This window comes from Arachis stenosperma, chromosome 1 (genome assembly GCF_014773155.1).
Source record: "Arachis stenosperma cultivar V10309 chromosome 1, arast.V10309.gnm1.PFL2, whole genome shotgun sequence".
NCBI classification, from domain to species: domain Eukaryota; kingdom Viridiplantae; phylum Streptophyta; class Magnoliopsida; order Fabales; family Fabaceae; genus Arachis; species Arachis stenosperma.
Window position 1 is genome coordinate 92,828,275 of NC_080377.1, and position 10,867 is coordinate 92,839,141.

The following is a 10,867-nucleotide window of genomic DNA, read 5'->3' on the forward strand; positions in this document are numbered from 1 at the left end:
TCAGGATCATAAGCTTCTTCCTCAGATGAAGCGTCCTTAGTACTGTTTGGTGCATTTTGCATTCCAGACAGACTTTGAGAAATCAAATTGACTTGTTGAGTCAATATCTTGTTTTGAGCCAATATGGCATTCAGAGTGTCAATCTCAAGAACTCCTTTCTTCTGACTAGTCCCATTGTTCACAGGATTCCTTTCAGAAGTGTACATGAATTGGTTATTTGCAACCATTTCAATCAATTCTTGAGCTTCTGCAGGCGTCTTCTTCAGATGAAGAGATCCTCCAACAGAGCTATCCAAGGATATCTTAGATAGTTCAGAGAGACCATCATAGAAAATACCTATGATGCTCCATTCAGAAAGCATGTCTGAGGGACATCTTCTGATTAATTGTTTGTATCTTTCCCAAGCTTCATAGAGGGATTCTCCATCCTTCTGTCTGAAGGTTTGGACTTCCACTCTAAGCTTACTCCATCTTTGTGGTGGAAAGAACTTTGCCAAGAAGGCATTGACTAGCTTTTCCCAAGAGTCCAGGCTTCTTTAGGTTGAGAATCCAACCATATTCTAGCTGTCTCTTACAGCAAAAGGGAATAGCATCAGTCTATAGACCTCAGGGTCTACCCCATTAGTCTTGACTGTGTCACAGATTTGCAAGAATTCAGCTAAGAACTGATGAGGATCTTCCATTGGAAGTCCATGGAACTTGAAATTCTGTTGCATTAGAGAAACTAATTGAGGCTTAAGCTCAAAGTTGTTTGCTCCAATGGCAGGGATAGAGATGCTTCTCCCGTAGAAGTCAGGAGTAGGTGCAGTAAAGTCACCCAGCACCTTCCTTGCATTGTTGGCATTGTTGTTGTTTTCGGCTGCCATGTGTTTTTTCTTCTTTGAAGAATTCGGTCAGGTCCTCTAAAGAGAGTTGTGCCTTGGCTTCTCTTAGCTTTCTCTTCAAGGTTTCTCGGGTTCAGGGTCAGCTTCAACAAGAATGCCTTTGTTTCTGCTCCTGCTCATATGAAAGAGAAGAGAACAAGAGAAATGTGGAATCCTCTATGTCACAGTACAGAGATTCCTTGAAGTGTCAGAGGAAAAGAAAAATAGAAGAAAAGAAGGTAGAAGAATTCGAACTTGATTAGTTAGAGTTCGAATTGTGCATTAAGAAGGAGTAGTACTCCATAAATAGAAGGATGTGAGAAGGAGGGAAGAGGATTTTCGAAAATTAATTAGAAAGATGTCAAAAACATTTTAAAAATTGATTGATAATTTTCGAAAATTGAAAGTGGGGAAGAATTGAAGTGATTTTTTGAAAAAGATTTTGAAATTAGAAGTCAAAAAGATTTGATTGAAAACTATTTTGAAAAAGATGAGGTTAAAAGATTTGATTGAAAAGTTATGGTTTTAAAAAGATGTGATTGAGAAATATGATTTGAAAACAATTTTAAAAGATATGATTTGAAATCAATTTGAAAAGATATGAATTTAAAAAAAAAATATTAATGACTTGCCTAGCAAGAAAAGATAAGATTCAAACATAAAAACCTTTCTTAATAGAAAAGGCAAAAATGTTTAATCAAATCATTAATTGTTGGTAAGTATCTTTGAAAAAGGAAAGAAATTGATTTTGAAAACATTTGATTGAAAAGATATGATTTGAAAAGATTTGGTTTTGAAAAACTTTGAAAACTTGCAAAAAATTTGATTTTGAAAACAAAATCTTCCTCCTAGCACCATCCTGGCGTTAAACGCCCAGAATGGTATACATTCTGGCGTTTAACGCCCAAAATGCTACCTCTTTGGGCGTTAAACGCCCAACCAGGTGCCCTGGCTGGCGTTTAAACGCCAGTCTGTCTTCTTCACTGGGCATTTTTGAATGCTCAGCTTTTTCTGTATAATTCCTCTGCAGTATGTTCTGAATCTTCAATTCTTTGTATCATTGACTTGAAAAGACACAAATTAAAAATATTTTTGAATTTTTAATAATCAAATGCAACAAGAATCAATAACAATGCATGCAAGACACCAAACTTAGCAGTTTGTGTACTACTGACACTATATGAGACACAGAAACACTCAAGCCAAAAGAATTCAAAGATCAAAAAAAGAAATACATGCATGGATTCGAAAAGTATAACAAAAACATGCATTTGACACCAAACTTAAGATGAGACACTAGACTTAAGCAAGAAACATCAAATTTTTGGTTTTTTTTTTGTGATTTTGTAATTTTTTTGTGTTTTTCGAAAATTAAGTGGAAAAAGATATCAAAATTCTTAATGAGAATTCCAGGAATCAGTGCAATGCTAGTCTAAGACTCCGGTCCAGGAATTAGACATGGCTTCTCAGCCAGCCAAGCTTTCAAGAAAGCTTCGGTCCAAAACACTAGACATAACCAAAGGTCAGCCAAGCCTTAGCAGATCACTGCTCCAAAAGCAAGATTGATGAAAATCAACAAGCTCTTGTGGTGATAAGTTGAAACCTCGGTCCAATCAGATTAGACATGGCTTCTCAGCCAGCCAGATTTCAACAAATCATCATGAAACTCTAGAATTCATCTTCAAGAATTTCGAAAAAAATAAATACCTAATCTAAGCAACAAGATGAACCGTCAGTTGTCCAAACTAGAACAATCCCAGGCATTGTTACCAAAAGCTTGCTCAAAACTCGAACAATCCCCGGCAACGGCGCCAAAAACTTGGTGCGCAAAATTGTGAACAATACTTTTCACAACTCTCATAATCCCTGGTCATGAACTCCAAAAACTTGGTGGTTCAATTCCATGGCATTACACAACTTCGCACAACTAACCAGCAAGTGCACTGGGTCGTCCAAGTAATACCTTACGTGAGTAAGGGTCGATCCCACGGAGATTGTTAGCATTGAAGCAAGCTATGGTCATCTTGTAAATCTTAGTCAGGCAAACTCAATTGTATGATGATGAACGAAAAAATATAAAGATAAAGATAGTGATACTTATGTATATCATTGGTGTAAGAGCTTCAGACAAGTGTATGAAGATGCCTTCCCTTCCGTCTCTCTGCTTTCCTACTGCCTTCATCCAATCCTTCTTACTCCTTTCCATAGCAAGCTCGTGTAGGGTTTCACTGTTGTCATCAGCTACCTCCCATCCTCTCAGTGAAAGCGATTGCATATGTCCTGTCACGGCATAGCGGAATTCAGCTGTCGGTTCTCGGTCAGGCCGGAATAATATCCATTGATACTTTTGCGTCTATCACTAACGCCCTAGCCTGCTAGGAGTTTGAAGCACGTCACAGTCATTCAGTCATTGAATCCTACTCAGAATACCACAGACAAGGTTAGACCTTCCGGATTCTCTTGAATGCCGCCATCAGTTCTTGCCTATACCACGAAGACTCTGATCTCACGGAATGGTTGGCTCGTTTGTCAGGCGAGCACTCGGTTGTCAGGCGATCAACATGCATCGTGCAATCAGGAATCCAAGAGATATTCATAAGCCTCAGATGCGTGTAGAACAAGAATGGTTGTCAGTCACCTTGTTCATGAGTGAGAATGGTGATGGGCGTCAATCATCACCTTCATCATGTTGAAGAACAAGTGATATCTTGGACAAAGAACAAGCGGAATTGAATGGAAGAACAATAGTAATTGCATTAATACTCGAGGTACAGCAGAGCTCCACACCTTAATCTATGGTGTGTAGAAACTCCACCGTTGAAAATACATAGAACAAGGTCTAGGCATGGCCGAATGGCCAGCCTCCCAATGATCTAAGATAGCATAAAACAAAGATAGCTACCCAAAAGTCTCCCTAATACAATAGTAAAAGGTCCTACTTATAGAAAACTAGTACATAGATGAGTAAATGACATAAAAATCCACTTCCGGGCCCACTTGGTGTGTGCTTGGGCTGAGCAATGAAGCTTTTTTCGTGTAGAGACTCTCCTTGGAGTTAAACGCCAGCTTTAGTGCCAGTTTGGGCGTTTAACTCCCAATTAGGTGCCAGTTCCGGCGTTTAACGCTGGAATTTCTTGAGGTGACTTTGAACGCCGGTTTGGGCCATCAAATCTTGGGCAAAGTATAGACTATTATATATTGCTGGAAAGCCCAGGATGTCTACTTTCCAACGCCGTTGAGAGCGCGCCAATTGGGCTTCTGTAGCTCCAGAAAATCCACTTCGAGTGCAGGGAGGTCAGAATCCAACAGCATCTGCAGTCCTTTTGAGTCTCTGGATCAGATTTTTGCTCAGATCCCTCAATTTCAGCCAGAAAATACCTGAAATCACAGAAAAACACACAAACTCATAGTAAAGTCCAGAAAAGTGAATTTTAACTAAAAAATAATAAAAATATACTAAAAACTAACTAAATCATACTAAAAACATACTAAAAACAATGCCAAAAAGCATACAAATTATCCGCTCATCAACCCCTATAGGGACCTCTCCATACCAGCTTGTGTATGGAAAGGCATGTCACTCGCCAGTGGAACTGGAACACAAGGCCTACTGGGCAACCAGATTCCTGAACCTTGATGCCAAGTTAGCTGGAGAAAAACGATTGCTCCAGTTAAATGAGCTAGAGGAATTTAGACTCAATGCTTTCGAGAATGCAAAAATTTACAAAGAGAAAGCAAAAAGATGGCATGATAAGAAATTGTCATCCAGAGTCTTTGAGCCGGGGTAGAAAGTTCTGCTATTTAATTCTAGGCTCAAATTATTCCCCGGGAAATTAAAATCCCGGTGGAGAAGTCCATATGTGATTACCAGTGTATCACCATATGGATATGTAGAGCTTCAGGATAATGAATTTAACAAAAAGTTCATTGTTAATGGACAAAGAGTTAAACATTATCTTGAAAGCAAATTTGAGAAAGAATGCTCAAACTGAGACTTGATTAAGGCTCAGTGATAGTCCAGCTAACGACATTAAAGAAGCGCTTGCTGGGAGGCAACCCAGCCATTCACAAAATTTAATTTTATTTGTTTTTGCTAAATTAATTGATTTTACAGGTATATGTCAGAGTATCTTCAAAAGGTAAAATAGCAATTGATTGAATTCACAGAATTATAGGGAAATTTGGAAGCTCACTGGCATGAAAAAGCCAGTAAGAAACGTTTTGGGCGTTGAACGCCCAAAAGAAGCACCCTGGGCTTTCAACGCCAGTAAGGGTAGCCATCTGGGCGTTAAACGTCAGAAAGGAGCATCTTCTGGGTGTTGAACGCCAGAAAGAAGCACCCTCTGGGCGTTTAACGCTAGATTGATAGCGTCCTGGGCGTTCAGAAAAATGCCCAGTGACAAAGGACTTCCTGGCGTTCAACGCCAGAAAGAAGCAACAACTGGGCATTGAACGCCCAGGAGAAGCAACAATTGGGCGTTAAACGCCCAAAACATGCAACAGTTGGGCGTTTAACGCCAGGATGGTGGGGAGGAGGTAAAATTCGTTTTTCTTCAAAAATTTTCTAATTTTTATGTTTCAATTCATGATTTCTTGCATAAACATGTTTCCAATATCATCCTTCAATTCCAAAAATTTTAATCCTAATTTCTAAAATCCCTAATTTCTGAAATCCCTTTTTCAAAGATTTTACATGCATCTTCATCTATAAAGACAGATGATTTCCAATCCAATCCAACTCTTTTTTTTTAAGTTTTTCAAAATTTAATTATCTTTTAAAATGTTTTTCAAATTAAAAATTCAGATTTATTTGATATCTTTTTAAATTATATCCTTTTCTTATCATTTTATCTTTTATAAATCATATCTTATCTTATATCTTTTTATTTTTGAATACCCACCCCTCCCTTTATATTCACTTTCGGCGCCCCTCTCATCATCCACCATTCTACACTTGCTCTCCTCCTATCCCTCTTCTTCTTTCTTTTGCTTGAGGACAAGCAAACCTTTAAGTTTGGTGTGCTTATCCGTGATCACAAAAACATACTCACTTTGATCATGGCCCCTAAAGGAAAACAACCCAACCCAAGAGGCAAGAAAGAGAATATTCCAAAGCCATTTGGAATCAAGGGAAGTTCTTAACTAAAGAACATTCAGACCATTACTACAAAATAATGAGTCTAAGATCAGTGATCCCGGAAGTCAAGTTTGATCTGAAAGAAGATGAATATCCGGAGATCCAGAACAAATTCGAAACAGGAACTGGGAAATCCTAGCTAATCCTGAAACGAAAGTGGGAAGGAACATGGTTCAAGAGTTCCATACTAATCTATGGCAGACAGACAGGCAAAGAATAATTAGAGCTACCCTCTATGACCATCGGACCATAGTCAGAGGAAAGATTGTTCATACCCATCCTGACAAAATCAGGGAGATCTTTAAGCTTCCTCAATTGAAAGATGACCCAGACTCTTTTAATAGGAGAATGATGAGGGTAAATAAAGGCTTGGACAAGATCCTAAGGATATGCATCCCTGAAGCCAGTTGGACCACCAGCACAACTGGCATCCTAAATCAACTCAAAAGAGAAGATCTCAAACCAGCAGCCAGAGGCTGGCTGGATTTCATTGGGCGTTCTATATTGCCCACTAGCAACCGTTCTGAAGTTACTATTAAAAGAGCAGTGATGATTCACTGCATCATGTTGGGAAAAGAAGTAGAAGTCCATCAACTGATCTTGTGTGAACTATACAAATAGCAAACAGGAATTCCAAGGATGCCAGATTGGCCTATCTAAGCTTAATTTCTATGCTCTGCAGAGATGCCGGAGTAAAAATGGGAGTAACAGAGTATATCTCAGTTGAGAGGCCAATCACTAGAATATCAATGGACAGACAACAGCTGCAGGATGATCCAATCAAGAGGAGAGCACAGGAAGTCCTCCCAGAACTTCCTCAATTTGAATATTGGGAACATCTTGAAGCATCTATCTCCAAATTGCAAGAAGCTATGAACCAAATAAAGGAAGAACAGAACAATCAAGGTAGCATACTTTGCAAACTGCTTAAGGAACAAGAAGAGCAAGGGCGTGATTTAAGGGAGCTGAAGCGCCAGAAATTAATCCTTGAAGGACCAAGCACCCCACAGATCAGAGGAACATCTACTTCTCAAAACACAAGTTGTTGAGTTCTAATTTTAGCTTTAACTCTGTGATAGTGTTATTATAGAAATTTACCTTAGGAGATATATATAGTAGTAGTAGTAGTAATTTGTATATCTATTCTGGTTTTATTCCCAATTAAGTTATAATTTATTTTTCTCATCATCATCAGACATCAATAAAATAGTAGATAATTAGAATAAAGAAGTAATTTATTTTTTTGAGTTCTTAATAATAAAAATTATAATTAACTATATGTGGTGGCAATACTTTTTTTTCTCTGAATGAATGCTTGAACAGTGCATAATTTTTATCTTGAATTTTATGAATATTGGCTCCTGAAAGAATGAGGAACACGAAAAATATTATTGATGATCTAAAAAATCATGAATTTGATTCTTGAAGCAAGAAAAAGCAGTGAAAAAAAAACAACAAAAAAAATTACAAGGAATCATTGGATTAAGAAAAGGATCCAAGGCTTTGAGCATCAGTGGATAGGAGGGGCCAAGGAAATAGTTCCAGGCCTAAGCGGCTAAACCAAGCTGTCCCTAACCTTGTGCTTGTGGCATGCAGGTCCAAGTGAAAAACTTAAGACTGAGTGGTTAAAGTCGTGATCCAAAGCAAAAAGAGTGTGCTTAAAAGCTTTGGACACCTCTAACTGGGGACTCTAGCAAAGCTGAGTCACAATCTGAAAAGGTTCACCCAGTCATGTCTGGCATTTGTGTATCCGGTGGTAATACTGGAAAACAAAGTGCTTAGGGCCACAGCCAAGACTCATAAAAGTAGCTGTGTTCAAAAATCAACATACTTAACTAGGAAATCAATAATACTATCTGAATTCTGAGTTCCTATAGATGCCAATCATTCTGAATTTCAAAGGATAAAGTGAGATGCCAAAACTGTTTGGAAACAAAAAGCTACTAGCCCCGCTCATCTAATTAGAATCTGAGCTTCACTTAAAACTCTGAGATATTATTGCTTCTTGATTTTTTTTATCCTCTTTTATTCATCTAGTTGCTTGAGGACAAGCAACAGTTTAAGTTTGGTGTTGTGATGAGCGGATATTTTATACGCTTTTTGGGGGTAATTTCATGTAGATTTTAGCATGTTTTAATTAGTTTTTAGTAGAATATTATTAGTTTTTAGGCAAAAATATTTCTAGACTTTACTATGAGTTTGTGTGTTTTCTGTGATTTCAGGTATTTTCTGGCTGAAATTGAGGGAGCTGAGCAAAAATCTGAGTTAGGCTGAAAAAGAACTGCTGATGCTGTTGGATTCTGACCTCCCTGCACTCGAATTGAATTTTCTGGAGCTAAAGGAGTCCAATTGGTGCGCTCTTAACGGCGTTGAAAAGTAGACATCCAGGGCTTTCCAGCAATATATAATAGTCCATACTTTGCATGAAGATATACGACGTAAACTGGCATTCAACGCCAGTATCATGCTGCTGTCTGGCGTCCAGCGCCAGAAGTAGGTTACAAGCTGTAGTTCAACGCCAGAAACAGGTTACAACCTGGCGTTGAACGCCCAAAACAGCCCCAGGCACGTGAGTAGCTTAAGTCTCAGCCCCAACACAAACCAAGTGGCCCCAGAAGTGGATTTCTGCACTATCTATCATAGTTTACTCATTTTCTGTAAACCTAGGTTACTAGTTTACTATTTAAACAACTTTGGAGATTAACTCTATACCTCATGACATTTTCAGATCTGAATTTGGTACACTTTGACGGCATGAGTCTCTAAACTCCATTGTTAGAGGTGAGGAGCTCTGCAGCGTCTCAATGAATTAATGCAATTGTTTCTATTTCTCCATTCAAACGTGTGTGTGTTCCTATCTAAGTGTTCATTCGCGCTTAATGTGAAGGAGGTGATGATCCGTGACACTCATCACCTTCCTCAGTCCATGAACGGTGCCTGACAAACACTCCGTTTACATCAGATTGAATGATCATCTCTTAGCTTCCTTAATCAGAATCTTCGTGGTATAAGCTAGAACTGATAGCGGCCACTCTTGAGGATCCGAAAAGTCTAAACCTTGTCTGTGGTATTTCGAGTAGGATTCAAGGATTGAATGGCTGTGACGAGCTTCAACTCGCGATTGCTGGGCATGATGACAAACGCAAAAGGATCAATGGATCCTATTCCAACATGATCGAGAACTAACAGCTGATTAGCCGTGCTGTGACAGAGCATCTGGACCGTTTTCACTGAGAGGATGGGAAGTAGCCACTGACAATGGTGACACCCTACATACAGCTTGCCATGGATGGAACTTTACAAATAATTGAGTTGAATATTACATTGCAGAAATTCAGAGGACAAAGCATCTCCAAAACTCCAACATATTCTCCATTAATAAAGTAACAATTACTTATTCCAACACTTTACTTCATACCATTAAATCCAAATAACCTTATTGGCATCCTGACTAAGATTAATAAAATAAACATAGCTTGCTTCAAACCAATAATCTCCGTGGGATTCGACCCTTACTCACGTAAGGTATTACTTGGACGACCCAGTGCACTTGCTGGTTAGTTGTGCGGATTGCAAAAAGTGTGATTGCAATTTCGTGCACCATCTGGGGCTTCCTTTTTTCCTTCGACGTGGTACACCTCTTTGAGGTGTCGCTTGCGAGATGATTGGAGATTCCTCCTCCAGCAAATCTGCCGTGTATTACGTGAACGTGTCTTTCCGGTGTGCGAGGTGATCGTTCAGATCGTGCAACATCCTTATCCCTTCTTCTTTTTCTTGGTTCGTCATCCCGATTAGCCAAAAACCGATCTAGTTTTCCTTCTCTTACTAGTTTTTCTATGACGTTTTTCAAGTCGAAGCATTCATTGGTGGAATGCCCTCGAAGTCGGTGATATTCACAGTATTCATTCCGATTTCCTTCTCCTCTTTTGCCTTTAAGTGGCCGAGCTGGAGGGATTTTTCTCTGTATGACAGACTTCTTTGTAAACATCTACCAAGGATACCCTAAGAGGAGTATAGTTATGATATTTTTTGATTTTCTCTGGAGCGATCCTCCTTTTTGTTGGATTCTTTATCTCGGTAGGCAGAACCGAACCTTGAGGCTTCGCCAAGTCGAGAATTTTCCTCCATGTTGATGTATTTCTGTGCCAGTTCTTGTACTTCGTCTAAGGATGTCGGGTATCTCTTTTGATATAGATTGGCTAAATGGTCCTTCTCGTAGGCCATTTATGAGGCCCATAATGGCAGCTTCTGTTGGAAGACTTTGTATGTCCATGCATGTTTGTTGAATCTTTCCATGTAGTTGCGAAGGCTCTCTCGATCTCCTTGCTTGATCCCTAGTAGGCTAGGTGCGTGTTTGGCTTTGTCCTTTTGTATGGAGAATTGGGCCAGGAACTTCTTGGCCAGGTCGTCGAAACTCGAGATGGAATTTGGAGGTAGGTTGTCGAACCATTTAATGGCTGTCTTGGTGAGAGTTGTTGGAAAGGCTTTGCAGCGAACTGCATCTGAGGCATCAGTGAGGTACATTCTACTTCTGAAGTTGCTGAGATGATGGTTGGGGTCCGAGGTGCCGTCATATAGAGTCATATCCGGATGCTTGAAATCTTTGGAATTTTGGTCTTCATAATTTCTCTGGTGAATGGATCTTGATCTTTCTGAGAGCTATCCTCTGTGGATGGTCGAGTAATTTTAGTTTTGAGATCAGCTTCGAGTTTTATAAGCTTATCTTCTAATTCTCGGCGCCGCCTTATCTCCCGGCGTAGATCTTCTTCTTTTCACGTCGATGTTGGGCTTCTTTCTCAAGTGCTCCAATCGATTTTGAAGTGCTTCTATTACTCCTGGATTTGATGAATTTTTGTCTCCGTTGGTT

General features: G+C 39.3%; 1 non-coding gene across 1 annotated transcript; it reads left to right on the forward strand.

The window, feature by feature from the left end:
- Positions 1-356: 356 nt before the first annotated feature.
- LOC130952311 (small nucleolar RNA R71) lies at positions 357-464 on the forward strand. Its single transcript, XR_009074496.1, has one exon. It is a non-coding gene; the product is annotated as a small nucleolar RNA R71 (small nucleolar RNA).
- The last annotated feature ends 10,403 nt before the right edge of the window (positions 465-10,867 follow it).